Source organism: Oncorhynchus keta, unplaced genomic scaffold (genome assembly GCF_023373465.1).
Source record: "Oncorhynchus keta strain PuntledgeMale-10-30-2019 unplaced genomic scaffold, Oket_V2 Un_contig_5909_pilon_pilon, whole genome shotgun sequence".
NCBI classification, from domain to species: Eukaryota; Metazoa; Chordata; class Actinopteri; order Salmoniformes; family Salmonidae; genus Oncorhynchus; species Oncorhynchus keta.
Window position 1 is genome coordinate 71,302 of NW_026288578.1, and position 12,458 is coordinate 83,759.

Genomic DNA, 12,458 nt, shown 5'->3' on the forward strand with positions numbered 1-12,458 from the left:
TATTAATAATTCTTCATGTTGAAAATTATGCGCTCTCCTCAAACAATAACATGGTATTCATTCACTGTAAATTGGACAGTGCAGTTAGATTAACAAGAATTTAAGCTTTCTGCCAATATCATATATGTCTACGTCCTAGGAAATGTTCTTGTTACTTGCAACCTCATGCTAATCCCATTAGCCTACGTTAGCTCAACCGTCCTGTGGAAGGGATACCGATCCCGAAGAAGTTAACGACAGAATGAATGACATTTTTTACGACAGAATGTTAAAATGAGGTGAAAACAAAACTAAATAAATAATCTTAAAGGCATGGACCACAGTAGAAGTATGAGACAGTATATTGACTACAGTAGAAGTATGAGACAGTATATTGACTACAGTAGAAGTATGAGACAGTATATTGACTACAGTAGAAGTATGAGACAGTATATTGACTACAGTAGAAGTATGAGACAGTATATTGACTACAGTATAAGTATGAGACAGTATATTGACTACAGTAGAAGTATGAGACAGTATATTGACTACAGTAGAAGTATGAGACAGTATATTGACTACAGTAGAAGTATGAGACAGTATATTGACTACAGTAGAAGTATGAGACAGTATATTGACTACAGTAGAAGTATGAGACAGTATATTGACTATAGTAGAAGTATGAGTCAGTATATTGACTATAGTAGAAGTATGAGTCAGTATATTGACTACAGTATAAGTATGAGACAGTATATTGACTACAGTAGAAGTATGAGGCAGTATATTGACTACAGTAGAGGTATGAGGCAGTGTATGGACTACAGTAGAAGTATGAGGCAGTGTATTGATGACAGTAGAAGTATGAGGCAAGTGAATCAACGACAGTAGAAGTATGAGGTTGTGTATGGACTACAGTATAAATATGAGATAGTGTATTGACTACAGTAGAATATGAGGCAGTGTATCAACTACAGTAGAAGTATGAGGCAGTGTATCAACTACAGTATAAGTATGAGATAGTGTATTTACTACAGTAGAATATGAGGCAGTGTATCAACTACAGTAGAAGTATGAGGCAATGTATCAACTACAGTATAAGTATGAGGCAGTGTATGGACTACAGTAGAAGTATGAGACAGTATATTGACTATAGTAGAAGTATGAGTCAGTATATTGACTATAGTAGAAGTATGAGTCAGTATATTGACTACAGTAGAAGTATGAGACAGTATATTGACTACAGTAGAAGTATGAGACAGTATATTGACTACAGTAGAAGTATGAGACAGTATATTGACTACATTAGAAGTATGAGACAGTATATTGACTACAGTAGAAGTATGAGACAGTATATTGACTATAGTAGAAGTATGAGTCAGTATATTGACTATAGTAGAAGTATGAGTCAGTATATTGACTATAGTAGAAGTATGAGTCAGTATATTGACTACAGTATAAGTATGAGACAGTATATTGACTACAGTAGAAGTATGAGGCAGTATATCGACTATAGTAGAAGCATGAGGCAATGCATCGACTAAAGTAAAAGTAAGAGGCAATGTATCAACTGCTTTAGAATATGAGGCATTGTATCAACTACAGTAGAGGTATGAGGCAGTGTATGGACTACAGTAGAAGTATGAGGCAGTGTATTGATGACAGTAGAAGTATGAGGCAAGTGAATCAACGACAGTAGAAGTATGAGGTTGTGTATGGACTACAGTATAAATATGAGATAGTGTATTGACTACAGTAGAATATGAGGCAGTGTATCAACTACAGTAGAAGTATGAGGCAGTGTATGGACTACAGTAGAAGTAACAGTCAATCTATCAACGACAGTAGAATATGAGGCAGTGTATCAGTAGAAGTATGAGGCAGGGGATGGACTACAGTAGAAGTATGAGGGCAGGGGATGGACTACAGTAGAAGTATGAGGCAGTGTATGGACTACAGTAGAAGTATGAGGCAGTGTATGGACTACAGTAGAAGTATGAGGGCAGGGGATGGACTACAGTAGAAGTATGAGGGCAGGGGATGGACTACAGTAGAAGTATGAGGCAGTGTATGGACTACAGTAGAAGTATGAGGCAGTGTATGGACTACAGTAGAAGTATGAGGCAGTGTATGGACTACAGTAGAGTATGAGGCAGTGTATGGACTACAGTAGAAGTATGAGGCAGTGTATGGACTACAGTAGAAGTATGAGACAGTGGAGGCCCATGTGTCTACTTCCTCTTATTTCAACTCCTCAGTATGAATGAGACATAGCATGGTCATATTGTAATTATTGCATATATTTTTCTAAACAGCATGCAGTATTGTTAGTACAATACTGTAAAAAATACCTTCAGTAAACTGTAGGTAATAGTTACATTCTGACACAGCCCCCCAGTGTGAATTTAGGCTGCCCGGGGTGCATTTAGCCCCAGTGTGGTCATTTAGCCCCCCATGTAATCTACAGTATTATCACTGAACAATGCTGACTGAGATCTTCACAAGCCTCCACTGGAGGACACTGATAGTCCAATGTTAATGAATGACCTTTAAAAGAAAGTTCATCCTCTCAATAACAAATGACGAAGAAAGATTGGGGGGGGAGAAGATTGGCACCACATTATTAGATGGTATCAATCTTTCTGACTCATTTAGGATTGAGGCGTGGACATTTCTCTAAATGAATATCATGTGATCTAGACCACAGAAGGTGTGGAATACCAACTCAGCTCGACCCGAGAACTCTTTTGAGAAATGAGAACATCACACAACATTTATATGAATTTCTATGTCATCCAAACCAAACTCTTGGCAACTCATTCAAGCCAGACCTTGATACTTAATATATTTGAAGATGCTTAAGGCCAGAAGTCAGTGAGAAACCTAGACTGTGATTTAAGTCGATAAATCAAGGCATTAGACTGTGAAATGTAACATTGTATTGATTCCATGCTCACAGGACCCAACAGACGTGTCACTTCACACCATGAGTGCAATCTGCTTCCATGCTTTGCACTGCTAAACATATTCAGTGCTATGGAATAGTAACAGTCAGTTTCAGGTTGAAGTAATTCAAGAAGAAGACCAAACAGCTTCCATCATAGTGATTAGTTGAACATGACTAATTTAAAGTGGTATATTACGCATACAGCAGACATGCCATTATTGAACAAAATATAAATGGGATTTAAGGTAATGTTTGCCTTTGGCAAAACATGACAGGGGTTTCCTATTACCAGCATGAGACAAAAAGTAAATATCATTTTTCTTGAGCTGCTGGTCTTTTGGCAAATGGTGAATATGCAACAACATGTGAAGAGATAATATACTTCATGCATATTTGAATGAATGTTCTGAAGAAACAATGTTTACAGTGAGAAACCATTGAAATGAAAGTCCATGCCAATTGAAACATTCATGTTTTCTCAATGCACAGTTGCCTTAAAACCTGCTAATGAACATGACATACAGGTTAATGGTTATTTATAATGAAGAAACTTACATGAACACAGTATTACTATCTAAAGAAATGTGCTTTCATGTTCTAGGGAATATGCTTTCATGCTCGGGTAAATCTATATAGGAGGCCTAACAAGGTATCGCCCTCCAGTATCCTAACGCGGGTAGTATTTTCAGCACCACCTTCCAATGGACAGCTCACATCAACATGTAACTCACCCAAGCGTGACGCCCTGTTGAGGCACCGCAGCTATAATATAACACCCACTATTTAGAATCTGAATCAGCACCAAATTACATAACTCCTGGTTAGACATCATGCTCCTTCTGGTCAACAGTGCTCGGGAATCCGATTGGGGGAAATCAACACTAATGCACCTCCATCACATTCCATTAGCAGCTGTGCCACCGGAAGACCACTGGGGTTGAGACACAAGCAGTCTCATGTGGCCTGACACTCTGCTCGAGTCAATTGCTTTGAACGTCATAAATATCACGGTGGATTTAACATGCACGGATACAGAGTTAGTGGTTATTAGCTAATTGGGGGGCCGAGTCAGTTGAGAGATATATCTCAAAACATCCTAAATCAAAGAAACCTTATTGTAGAACTCACCTGAAGAATTTGGTGGGTCAATCTGGTGGCCCCCGTGCTGCAAATGTGTCATTACTAAGCGGCATGACGAACCACACCTGAGCTGAATATGAATGACCATATGACGTATTCTAGCAACATTGGTATAATGGCTATACAGGGATTTACAGAATCCCGAATCTACCTAAACACACTGTCTCACCAAACGGTTTAGGCCATACCCCATCATTAAATAAATAAAGCCTATCTTTACGTATATATTTATCTAACCACTTACTATGTATCTTTCTCTCTCTCTCTCTCTCTCTCTCTCTCTCTCTCTCTCTCTCTCTCTCTTAAACACACATGCACATATACACACACGCAAGCGCGCGCGAGAGAGAGCTTCACATGGTTTAATTATGTCTTTAAAAATGTGAATTAACATCAACTATTGCACATGTAGCCTAAAGCGACATTATAGCGACATTAGTCTATAGCGGAAAACGGTGTCGTGTTGAACACCCGAATGACCACTCTGTCGTGAAGAGTAGCCGAGATGGATAAGAAAGATTAAAGTGCCTAACTTAATGTAGATATAAGAGGTGAATAAATCAAATAAAAGATACTTACGCATTTTCTCGAAGATATGGGCTTGTGCTCAAAATGAAGCAAAAAAATGAAACACACCAGGGCCAAGGTATCCGATTGGATTGGCTGTAAGAGCGATGCACAATTCTCACCCATGTGAAAGGATTCGAGGCAACCACACGTAGTCTACATCGACAGCAGCAGAATCAAAAACGTAAGAAAACGAACCTCGAACGCAATAAAAAAATATATACAAATGATCAAAAAGAGGTGCATGAAATTGGGATGAATCCACCATTCCTGTGGCCACAGTGGAGAAAACCCGCGGGGTGCCGGTAGCTTTTGACTTTGTATTCCGATGGGAGGAAATGCTGCCGAGTTTGTGAGAGAGCGATAAGTCTGTGGCTATTTCTTCATATAGCCCTTTCCAGTGGAACTGAACGTGGTGCCCTATATAGGATTTCTCAGTGAAATTATTCTTGAGCGCACACAGTTAATGCCATAAACCGAGATTGAAATGGACTATCCACATTTCGATTGATGTTCATCCCTTATTGGTGCAGTTCTCTGATAGACTACTGGAGGATTTGCAGAGGTATAATGTCAGTTATCATAAAGGGTCACATGTCCAGGCAATATTCCCGAACATGATCGATGTAGCAAGCGTAGAATAAAAAAAATATAGAAGTATATGCACGGATGCAGTCGAGGTGTGTACATACATGTCTCAAAAGGACGCAGCCATTCTTATTCGAATGTTCTGATCCAGATTCGTCAAACAACCACCCAATGCATCCATAGCCAATCCATCAACTTGATTCCCTGGGAAATAACGCAGAGCCTAATACGCAAACCAATGGCATATGAGCGCGCGGAATGTAGCCTATATGCGCTCTGTATTTACTAAATATCCACCAGAAGCTGGTTTTCGATGCAGTCCGGTAGGCCACCTATTTAACATAAGCGTAACTATTGATAACAATTTTTGCGTTGTCAGGGGGATTTATGGGATCCGTGTAATATCAGCACCATCAATATTCCGTGTGTTCCATATCCACCGGAGAGCCACTGTGTTCTAATCGCTCTTGCGCTTGCTGCAGTCCATGGCTCGAATAGGGAGGGAGCACATGGAATTCATTAGACTGCATGGTCCGAGCTCAGCGATGTAAAAAATACCACTGCCGTGTGTGGTATGCTATAGACTGCAACCTCTCTAGTATTCGCCTACAATCCATCGTCTCATTCTACCGACCTTCCATTTGGGTTACATATCTCTGAACTCATTAATTATTGACTGATCAATAGCATTAACACATAAAGGCCAGAGGGGGTGTGTGTGTGTGTGTGTGTGTGTGTGTGTGTGTGTGTGTGTGTGTGTGTGTGTGTGTGTGTGTGTGTGTGTGTGTGTGTGTGTGTGTGTGTGTGTGTGTGTGTGTGTGTGTGTGTGTGTGTGTGTGTTTACTTGATGAGGCAGGGTTGCCACCTACAGGCGTTTGCCCCTCTCAATTCAAATATTGACAATAATCAGTCATTTCACAGGGTGTCCTGCCTAATCAAAATGATACACTTCAGTAGTGTTTAAATCACCTGCATCTGCACCTTTCTACATTATAGGTAGTTGCATTTTCAGTGACTTACAAGGATGTCTGAGCACGTAACAGGACGTCCGATTCCGGTGTGACCTCAGACATGTGGCACTTTGTGAGAAGCTTCATAGAAATGAGACGGCAATGACTGTAGGCTGTTTGACTGGATGCATTGTGTAGAGTTGAATGGATCGAGCAGAGGCCAGAGCCATACGTACAACACATGTATTGCTCTGGTCTAGGCCACATGCAATTCAACAGCTCTACATTGTTACTAGAAACCATTTGGTGCTCATCGTTGCGGTGAAAATGTATCGTCGTAACCTGACACAAACACATAGAGAAACAGGCGCAGGCGCGGGCACACGCACACGCGTTCAGGCGATTCAGCACCGACTGAAAAAGGACAGCGACGGAATCTGAATTTTGAAATTCAGCACCGCAAGACTACGGTCAGTCCTAGAAGCCTGATGTTATATATGCTTGTGCTTTGCTTTTAGTGTTTTGTGTAATTTATGTCTATATAGGTATGTATAGTGTACTAATTGTTTATTGATGTGTTGATGCAGGGCTCGTCTGCGAAAGAGATCGTGATCTCAGCATGGTTAGATTAAAATACATGAAAGGGCTGGCAATCTTAAAGAAGGCCTAGTTATGGGAGTAACAGCAACACAGAGGGTCTTATTAAGTCTTATAGCACCCAGTGTATTGTTATGTTTTCTTCTTAGCCTTACTGATCAATGTCATTTTTCAAAGAGTCCACACAACCGGTTTAAATGGTTAGATCCAGTTGTGGCGTACAAGGAAAAGCTGAACACTAGCACACAAACCAACAATATTTAATTTCACCAACTATTGTATTACATTAGATTACACTACACGTCATAAATATACTGTAAGTTGGATTCATCAACACGTGCCGGGAGAGAAGTGTTTAGAACAATGTTAAGGTGGTCATAATTGCATATACTTTCCTTTAATGTAAAACTGATTTTTTTAAATATATAAAGTAAGTCACAGTAATGACGTAATGGTCACATAACCATGAAAGATTAGAACACTTTCATCTTCAGACACGGCGGATTCATTTTGATATATTTTCTGTAATCAGCATTTTATACAGGCTTTGATGAAACATGAATTTAAATTCGGAGAGATGTCTTTGAGAGCCGAAAATAAATCTAAAACTATATCAGTGGGATGGTTGAAGGGAGGGATGGATGAAATGTGACGTTGTAAAAGTGATTAGTTGCAGCAAGTATTCTTCTGAATACATCTAAGTACTGTAGTAGAACACTGTAATAAAAACTACAAGCTACTTCCATGTCAACAGTTTTGCTCCGAATACTTCCATTGATTTAGTTACATGGTCAAATTAAACATCATAGAAATTCCACCTGACATGACAGCCAACATTAAATATTTGGCTCCTACTTTAAACAAAAAAAACTTTTAATGAGGTTTTAAATGAGGTTTTAAATGAGGCTTTACGGGTCTTGGCAAAATCCATGCTAGGGTGCCAAAGAACCCACTTTAATGGATCTTCTATGTACTTTATCAAGTGGCAGTGACTGCTTCTAAAGTATTTATAAATAATATGTGTAGTGCTTATGAAGACTTTATGAACACTCTATAAAGATGTAATACGTTTTCGTTAGTTTGGGACCCGAATGGGAATGTGTTCTAGGTCACATCGTGGCATCAAGCACCGAACCTTTTTATTTTGGGGAATTGCTTAGTCAGTTCATCCTTCTATGCGTTATCCAGACAGAAAAAAGAAATGGGCAAAATAACATTTCGATTTAGCGCAATAAAGAAATGGAATAAATGAACTGAGCAAACTAGAAACCTTTCACTATATAAGTTTAAACATGATTTTAAAACAATTTAAATATAGTATATAGAAATGTTGTGGGACTATAGTAGATGAAGAATCAATATTTTTTTAGATTGAGTATTTATTGGCTCATTATGCTAGCGTATTATGTATGTTTGTAATAGTGTGTTATATGTGAAAGTGTGTTTGTATTATAAATTGTATTTTAATGTTAAGGACTCTTGGAAGATTAGTCCAAATGTGGACTAAAAGAGATCCTAATAAAATAAAATAAAATAAAATCCTTAACTGTGGTTCATGCGACGCCAATGACAAGCCTGGTGCATCATGACCATGTCAAAATCATGTTTTTCAGGAAATTGATGATATTTTGATGAAAACAGATCAAAGTATGATGACTAAAGTATGAAACATGACTGTTGCTTCTACATTGATAAAGTTTGATCATAAAGTTACTGGTCCCCTCCCCCATGTCAAACAACTGGATTCATTATTAAGGGGACAAGGTGACATCACCTTGACGCTCATTTTAATACACCAATGGTAACGTCATTCTCTTACCTAATTTAAATAAGTACGGCCTTGTAACCAATATCGGAGAAGGCACGCCTGCAGAGGGGCGTGGTATATATGGATAGATAGCAACTCTACTGGTTCCCAAATTTTACTGTAGAGTGTCAGCAAATATAACTCAAAGTTTACCCTATATTCATCTATGGCAAATATATTTATTTGTCACCCCTTTCCTCTGCGTCTGGTGTTAGCACGTTGCTGGCTAGCACGGTCTTCAGACAGCATGAAACAAAAGGAGGCGATGGGTCATTCAAAACACAGACGCAGTTGTCAAGTCAACACATCAGTCAGTGGTGCTGTGAACCGCATCCCAAGAGACATGCCAAATGGGAGATTAATATAAAATAAATGGATATCATTGACGCAATTTCAATGTTGTTTGAGTTGCTTTGTGTTTCACCAAATTAGCTTGAGATGATTTAACTGTAACATTGCTCACTGCTTGAAATAGGCGTTTCAAAGAGCTGTCAGTCAAGGCGAATTCATGAATATAAGCTCCCCGCCCACTCAGCCTGTCTTTTCAAGCTTCCTGGAAGGTAGCCAAATGTAATTTTCAGAACCTTTAAATACCTGAAGCAGTAAACTGCCAAATAAATTGAAGGACACGGAGGAAAGCGACAAGTGTTAACAAATCCCTGAGGTAAAATGCCTTCCGTTGGTTAATCTCCTTCAGTTTGGCCCACAGCCACTGCACTGTCACACTGTATTTTATGTTGGCCAATGCATTGTCTGTTTCTTCCTCGTTCATCTCTTTCTATATCTGCCTATAGGGAGTTTGGGATCAGCTGTCTTGAAAAAAACAAGTCTCACAGCTTTCTGGGACAAACTTCAAGAGCCAGAAGAAAAAAAACTTCCAAGGATTTTCCATAGCTACTGTACCAAGGCTGTCCTTCAATTATTAAGATGGCTACCCCCAATGCACTTCTTCTCCCAGCCTTGATTGCATTTTAAGTGGCCACCCCCAACATAAGAGATCCATAAGATGAGGCCCATGCAGAGACTAAAGGCTGAGTCGGCATCAACTCCTCTCCCTGAGTCCCAGCAGAAGACGAAGCCGAGCCTTTCAACGCAACTGCAGAGAATGCCTGTCACATCTGGGCTAAATTCTCTTAGGAGGGAGGAGCGAGGCGGCGCTATTACCATGTCCCAGGTAATGTGGAGAGTGTCTGCGCCTCCATGTCCCAGAAGTAGGGCGATGCCTATTTCTGTCTGAGTTTGTGGTGGTTTTAAACTATTTAGTGGTTTGAAAGGATGCAAAACCCAGAAAGATAACAGAAAAAAACTCTTAAGTGTAGTCTATGAGTCTACAGGACAAAGCAGTTGAATCCACTGACCAGTAGTGTATAACGTGGGGCTGTCAAGAGTTCATCTGTCAACCTCTGACCTTAGAGAGCCTTTTAATGTCTCTATTTGGTTTGGTCAAGGTGTGATTTGGGGTGGGCATTGTATGTTTTGTTATCTATGATTTTGTATTTCTATGTTTTGGCCGGGTATGGTTCTCAATCAGGGACAGCTGTCTATCGTTGTCTCTGATTGGGAACCATACTTAGGTAGCCCTTTTTCTCTCCTTTCTTTGTGGGAAGTTGGCTTTGTTTAGGGCACAGAGCCTTTAGCTTCACGGTTTGTTTGTAGTGTTTATTGTTTTTGTCGGCGTCATCTTAAATAAAGAATATGTACCCTCACCACGCTGCACCTTGGTCCTCCTCCTTCAACAGCCGTGACATCATCAGTCAATTCAAATGCACTTTTTTGTCATTTTAGTGCACAATTTTTTAGTACATACTCAGTACAGGTAAAAACAACAAAGCATTATCAAAATAAGTTGACATTAAAGTTAAAGAAAGGGTTACTTTATCAATTCACCAGATTTTGCGAACCGTTTCTTGAGTTTGGACAAAATCAAGTTGTCAATATTCTTATAATGCTTTTTCTGTATAAAAAAATCTTAAAATTACAGCTCAATTCGAGCAAATTCTGAATTTGAGATTAGTCCCGATAATCAGAGCAAATCATGCAATTAATTCAATATGTTTTAGTCGTTTTACAGCCTTCGTATAAAGGTAGAAACATAACAGCATATTTACCCTTTCATTTACTTGACCATTTCATTTGATTTGATTGATTTGAATAGAGGATATATTTTTTTTTAAATTAAACATTACTTATTGGCAATTAAGTAGGAATTGAACTGACTTGATGGGTAGACCCTTATTCACTCTCCTTTTTTCCTATTCCACTGAACACACCGATACTTCAGGTTGTGAGGCCCTTGTCCTATACAAAACTCACATATTTTATGTAAAGCACCTTGTCATCATTGAGCACGTGACATCCTTGAGCTTGCGTCTTTCTTGAGCATACGTGTATGAGTAAATCCTAAACAATTTTCCTCATTTGCTTGTTATTCCTCAACAGAATCCTTATCATAATTTACTTGTTATTCCTACACAGAATCCTTATCATCATTTACTTGTTATTCATAAACAGAATCCTTATCATATTCCTCAACAGAATCCTTATTAACTTGTTATTCCTACACAGAATCCTTATCATCATTTACTTGTTATTCATAAACAGAATCCTTATCATCATTTACTTGTTATTCATAAACAGAATCCTTATCATCATTTACTTGTTATTCTTAAACAGAATCCTTATCATTATTTGCGCTAAGCTTCATGACATCTAGCCTGACGGACGCCCTCCCCACGTGACCACACAGCAAGAAGACTTAGAGAGCTCGTGTCAGCCAGACTACATGACAGCCGCTGTAACTCACAAAGACACCCCAGGCCCTCATTCAATGACCCAACATCCTGTGCTTTCTACATATTTTCCACTCAATCACTTCACTCTTCAACACACAGGCAATATCCAGACAACATGAAAATACTCTTTAAGATGAAGTATTCCAGCATCTGAATTATTTTACTCTTCTCTTGGCCTCTCTGGGATAGGCAAGGAGAAGTCAAACAATGTACATGAAGAATTATCCAAAACTCCCTCGGTCTCCATGCCAATACCTGGCGCGCCGTCAAATACACTCCACCTCCCATCGACGGTGAACTTTGCTGTCCTACTGCGTTGTTTTTCCCGAATACATTATTTTGATTAATTGCACTGGATCCCCATTGGATTTGAATGACCTCCAAAAACTGTACTGAGTGCTGATCACATGACTTCCAGTACAGCCCCAGATTTCTACAAAGCATGGTAATGAGGCTCATTAGCATAAACATGAAGAGAGAGAAGAAGAAGAGAGGCTCTCCCTGTTGTACACTATGAGTTATACTACTTCTGTGATTTGGGTTGGCATGTTTCGCCCACCTCTGGCTAAGTTCCTCCAGTTTCATTCCATTGCCATCCTACTTGAACTTGCTGCACGCAAAATCAAACAAGAGAGCGGTGAAGATGAGTGATCATGCTTCAGGGCCGTGATGACAGAGGAGGGAAGTTATAGGATGACCTCAGCGTTCCTGTCAGTTTGGTGGAGGATGACAAGTTATAGGATGACCTCAGCGTTCCTGTCAGTTTGGTGGAGGATGACAAGTTATAGGATGACCTCAGTCAGTTTGGTGGAGGATGACAAGCTATAGGATGACCTCAGTGTTCCTGTCAGTTTGGTGGAGGATGACAAGTTATAGGATGACCTCAGCGTTCCTGTCAGTTTGGTGGAGGATGACAGGTTATAGGATGTCAGCGTTCCTGTCAGTTTGGTGGAGGATGACAAGTTATAGGATGACCTCAGCGTTCCTGTCAGTTTGGTGGAGGATGGTTATAGGATGACAGGTTATAGGATGACCTCAGCGTTCCTGTCAGTTTGGTGGAGGATGACAGGTTATAGGATGACCTCAGCGTTCCT

The 12,458-nt window shown here is 39.6% G+C and overlaps 1 long non-coding RNA gene and 1 pseudogene across 1 annotated transcript; one reads left to right on the forward strand and one right to left on the reverse strand.

Annotated features, from left to right (window-relative positions):
* The window catches only part of LOC127925595 (leucine-rich repeat-containing protein 4C-like), a 50,445-nt pseudogene extending 44,603 nt beyond the window's left edge, over positions 1–5,842 (reverse strand).
* A 535-nt stretch (positions 5,843–6,377) lies between these two features.
* On the forward strand, positions 6,378–10,278 carry LOC127925597 (uncharacterized). Its single transcript, XR_008121512.1, has 2 exons — positions 6,378–6,638; positions 9,367–10,278. It is a non-coding gene; the product is annotated as an uncharacterized LOC127925597 (long non-coding RNA).
* Positions 10,279–12,458: the final 2,180 nt, after the last annotated feature.